Source organism: Berghia stephanieae, unplaced genomic scaffold (assembly GCF_034508935.2).
Source record: "Berghia stephanieae isolate SIO BIC M18660-M18661 unplaced genomic scaffold, UCSD_Bste_1.3 scaffold855, whole genome shotgun sequence".
In the NCBI taxonomy this organism is placed as follows: domain Eukaryota; kingdom Metazoa; phylum Mollusca; class Gastropoda; order Nudibranchia; family Aeolidiidae; genus Berghia; species Berghia stephanieae.
In genome coordinates this window covers 7,501-13,096 of record NW_027629494.1, presented here as the reverse complement: position 1 = coordinate 13,096, position 5,596 = coordinate 7,501, and the positions used below count along the sequence as shown (strand labels likewise).

The window sequence follows — 5,596 nt, the reverse complement described above, 5'->3', positions numbered from 1 at the left end:
AGCATCATAGAAATACAAAGAAACAGTTTTAATATATAGATGGGTTGTAACAAAAAAAACATTTTAACACTTACAATACAAGCAATTTAAGTCTATTACAGACAAAAAAAAAACCCCAATAAAATAAACATGAACATTTTTATGGCTGGTTTCACTGATATCACTCACACATTGGGGTTTCAGATTCTAAGATGTCCACCCTATCAAATTTGGATTTGTGCTTGTTATGTAAATGGTAGCGTATTTTGCGACGCAGCACTGCCAAAACAGAAAAAAAATGCAATAACACAAATGCAGCACCATGGAGGGGGTGGAAGTTTTCTTTTAAAAGGAATGGGTAAATTAAAATTGATCCCACAAATATCAAAGGAGAAGAATGACAAAAAAATGACTCACCATTGCACGTAACACGTTGGTTTGCAAGTGTATAGCATTCGGGTTGAACCTGGGTCCCAGACTGGCAACGAGGTTCAGTCTGTGATAGTTGTGGATGAGGCTCTGACTGAGTTGGGGAATGAGCACTAGGTTCCAAAGACAATGATGTACTCAGCATTGGGTACCTCACAGAGTACGTAGAGGAATCAGACTCGGAGTCAGCAACAAAATCGGGACCCTGTATATTTTGTGGAAAAGATGACAGATCAATCAATTTATTCATGTTGACAATAAACATGAAGAGCCATTGTTTAATAATCCAACTAAACAATTAGCTGGTTAATAATGCAAGTATAATAAAAAAGAGTTGAGAAAGGCAGACATATTGTCTAAGTATTTAATATGTTCAACTGTGCTTGGATAAATATAGATACACCAACCAGGGTTTCAGTAAACCGTTTTTAACCAACTCTTTAAATCCTACACCAGGACCAACAACTACAAAACAATTTTTTATATCACTACGATTCTGGACATATAAACGGTTGTCATTGCAACAATATGAACTTCCTAACCTTGCAACTGCAATATAGTTAACAAAAAAAGTTGATAAACATTACGATGCAAGAGAATTTGGACAAAATGCGAGATCAAAAGTATAATCCCAACAGAAGCTATTTTAATTTTTCCTGGAAACGCATCATTTTCACATTTTGTCAAATAAAAAAACAAACGACTTCAAATGTGAATGGCTCATCAATGAATATCACTTCAAAATATAACGAGGAAGGTTTAAAATAGTGTTATTGTTGGCGAAGTCCACTGCAAAGAAAAATTTTTAACAACAAAAAACTAGGAGATCTCACTGGTGTAAAACAGTGTTGTCCTTGTCCTGAAATATTGTATTGCGCCTAACAGACTGCAGGTCTCATCTTTTGTGGCAAATGTGTTTTGTCCACCACAAAATATGTTGATGTGAAGCATTTTGAGCATGGTGCCAACTGTGGATAAACGCTATACAAATGTTATGATTTTATTTTAATGTACATACTTACCACAAATGAATCATGTGATATGGAACTTTGTTCTGCATCACTTTCAGGCTCTGAGTTGGAGTCTATATAGAAAATAAAAACAACAAAAAAAAAGCTGAAGACTATCATGTGCAAGTTTTTCTCTAAACTCTTAAACAAAAAATCATGCCATCTTGTGCTGTAAAAGGATTTTTAAAAATTATTTACCTTATGACTATTGTCCTTTGGAAAAAAAAAGAAAATTAAGTCCGAAACCTTCTGGCTATTTTCTTTTAAATTTCAAGAACGTCAGAGTTGGCAAGGGAGGACGGAAATATAATTCCAGAAACCAATCTGTCTATAATCATATCCATATGATAGTTTTTCGTTCAAGATTCAGGTACAGTCCACTTAGGATAATCGCAATACCTTGGGATCATCGAAAATGTTGGGATTAACCGAAATTCAGTTTCCTGTCCACTATTTCAACATTTTACACATTTATTGTCAACTCAAACCAGTAAATAATATTCTTAGTCCACCACATACAGAGCAATTTGATTGAAACAAAAACCATATGGCAGCCCCGTGTAGATTTGTCAACCAAAAGCAGCTATGAAGCAAGCCGATATCTTATTCAGATTGGAAGAAGTTTCAATCTTTTTTCTCAACAATTCAACATTTGTCAGAGTTAAAGAGATTAGCCTTAATGAGAGACAATAAGCTCTCACCAAACTCGTTGGTCACAATGCACAGTTGTTAATCCTAAAACAAAGGATATCGCTCAGTCTCTCTTTATAACTGTCATTTATAACCTGTTGTCAAGATTATGACCAGCCCCACCCCTCTTCTATTTAATGGCCACCGATGACGTCACAAACCCATACTGCAGAGCCCCGCCCTCTTTCGACTCTAACAGAGTGGTGACACACTACTGTAGCATTAAATCCTGCTCACTCTCGATTCTTCAACCTGTCACGATTTCATCCATGATGAAATTTAATCATGATATACTGTTTGATTTCTTGAATTTACCACTTTTTAAAAAACCGAAGTTTGTTGCAATTAACCAGTGACTTTTATATAGAATTATTTCCATTGCTTAGGAAATATTGTGATTAACCGAAAGTTGCGATTAAACGAGTTGCAATTATCCGGAGTGGACTGTAATAGTATTACACATCATGACTCAAAAAAAAAAAAAAAAAAAGCAAACTATGTGTACCTAAATGTTATTCATTTCCTCATCAAATTACATTCTTACCATTAACATCATAGATCACATCAAAAGGGTTGTCTGGATTGACAGCAAGACATTTTCAGGATTTTTAAAGCTCAAATCTCTCTGATCTGAAGTTACAAAAGAAATAGCATATTCTCAACATTAAACTATGATTTTGTGATGGCTGTGATATGGCATACTGTATGCATAAAGCAAGATGCAAAGACAGGTTTAAGTTTAAATTATTTTATATTCTTTTCAAAAATCCATTCTAGTTTTGCCAAAATAAAATAAACACGAGAAGTGTTGAGTTGGATAAAGCTAAAACTAAAAGTAGTAGTGGTAGTAGTAGTAGTAGTAGTAGTAAACGACAGATCTTACTCACTAGTGTGAATCTACAGTCTACAGAAGTTCCCGAATTATCTGACTCCACTTCCAAATGACTGACTGACAAGTGACAATCATCAATCGGTGTGTGTGTGATTGTGATGTCTACCCTATTGAAAATCTTAAATCAACAGTGATGTAATAAGAATGGCCAATAACTTACCATTTAAATTATCTCGGTGTCTCTTCAATGATGCCTCCAGCATCAATTTACCCCACGATGCCATAGACGTCTAGTTTGGAACTCAGCAAGTGACGAAAAAATACTTGCGGCTATAGAGAGGACGTCCGTCGGCCACTCTCTCCGCAAGTCAGTTGTCAGTGGTTATCAGATAATCATTGGTTCTTGAAAAATATAGAAACACAGCGGTTCATTTAAAAAGACTCTTTTGTAGATCAAGATATAATGTTAGGTATTGCACTTTAAAATCTCTTCAGACATAGAACGGGTCAACTTGACGTCTAGACCAAATCATTTCGAAGATCGATATGGCAACAGCAACGCCTGGAATGGAGGATTTAAATGCGGCATCTGACGATTCTACTGCTATGACAGAAGATGCTCCATTTCACGACGTCGAGATGGCTTCAACTGGCATCAGGCATCAACATGCTACTCAATAATGGGTTTGATGAAGCGTTTGACTAAGAATTAAAGCTGATAACTGATAACCACCTACCTACTACTGACTTGCGGAGTGAGTGAGTGCCGAGTGCCTCTTTATGCGCGAAATTGACTAAACATACGTTTCACGAAAAAAAAGAGTTACTATGTTTGCTTGTCTCTTGTCACCAAGATAAGAATCCGGACCAAGATTCGATAAATCTGTTTCTAAAAATAGATTATAATTCGTATATCTTGTTCATTCCTCAGTTCATCAACTTTCACACAATTTTAATTAGGTTTTCATTACTATAAAAATCCATATAATGCTCTAGAATTTTAGAGAAAATTTCGGAAAGATATATTGCCTCACTATTGAAATATATCGATGAAAACACTGGTACCCCTATTGTACTTTTTTCAGGCGGTCACCTTATTGACCAACGTGAAAATTTAGGCATAACTCTTCTTACTGTGGTGTTTAACAAATAACTTCAATACTATGATTTACAATTATATATCCTTGACGGTTGGGTTGACAACTTTAAACTAAAAATAGAAAAGTGAATGTGCTAGAGGTCAAATCAATAGGGGGACCGGATTTTGGTCTCCCTATTGGTAAAGTACTGTAAAATGAACTAATAGGGGTACCAAAAGTCTCCCTATCCGGTATTAATACATATATATATATATATATATATATATATATATATATATATATATATATATATATATATATAGGGAAAAATTGGAATATACAGCAAGAATTTGCCTCTCCAAAATAGGAGTGCCCTTCATGAAGCTTTTCAAGTTGCACCTACAAACCACCCACATCAAAGTTTCTGAATTTCAATTGAACACACACAATTTGAATGGTTGGAAATTCCCATCCATTACGTCAACATCATTAGGAGGACGAAAAGCAGAAGAAAAAAAACAGCAAAACAACCAAAACACCAAAACAAATACAACAAAATATATTAGTCATAAACAAAACAGTGACTACACCAACAACCAGCAAAGCAATCAAATGGTTTATCTAGTTGTATAAACGAGAAACGGCCTGTCATGATTTCTTGGCTTTCAAAAAAAAGATGATAAATAAATCAAAAACACGCTAGCAGAACAAATTAAAACATCCAATAAATCTTTGATGCCACACAAAGACATTTTATGTTAAACGTTTACACGCGCGATTCGATTTTAATCCAACCTGGAATCCGATATTTACCCTTTTCACTAATTAATAGAAAAATAACAGCAATGCGATTCAGGATACGATGATGACCAAGTCGCATCGCTTTAACTGCTCTCTTTATGAAAACGATAAGGTTGGACATGACATACACAATGCACCTAAAATCACACCTCATTAATTCTCCGCTATCCATATAATTTTATGAATAGAGCTGTTACATTATGGCATATAATACTGATATTATGTACTATTGCAATGGGTAACACGTATGGTTTTCATTCGCGCATGGTGGCAAAGTGGTATGGTCGCTAAACAAATATATTATATTATTATTACTAGAGACATATAATAATATGAGATATAACATGAGAAAGTATGACTTGAAAAAAAAAAGTTTCGTCGTTATAGAGTTAAAACACCACAAGTTCAAGTCAAAACATGACGAATGATGTGTTTGGATCGTTCGATATTGATATTCATAATCGTCGTTAGTTCGAAGTCGTGATTTGTATTATCACACATTTAATATGTATAAAACTTGAATGGACGAATAAATAAAAATAATATGTAACTTCAAAGAAGGTCAACAAGAGCTGTCTCGTCTTGTTTCTTTCCTGTCCACTTTTGAAGCATCAACAGTTCGACAAAGTACTGGCAAATCGCCTATTCTTCTATTTTAGTAATAAAACTTCAACTTCATTCGATCGACAGATTAGTATGATCACCAACTCGTTAAAAAGTCTCACGATGTGTGTGTGTGTGTGTGTGTGTGTGTGTGTGTGTGTGAGAGAGAGAGA

General features: G+C 34.8%; 1 long non-coding RNA gene across 1 annotated transcript; it reads right to left on the bottom strand.

Moving 5' to 3' along the window:
• Window positions 1-547: 547 nt before the first annotated feature.
• On the bottom strand, window positions 548-3,880 carry LOC144962323 (uncharacterized). Its single transcript, XR_013643437.1, has 3 exons — window positions 2,653-3,880; window positions 1,431-1,492; window positions 548-613 (listed from the first exon to the last, which is right to left on the bottom strand). It is a non-coding gene; the product is annotated as an uncharacterized LOC144962323 (long non-coding RNA).
• Window positions 3,881-5,596: the final 1,716 nt, after the last annotated feature.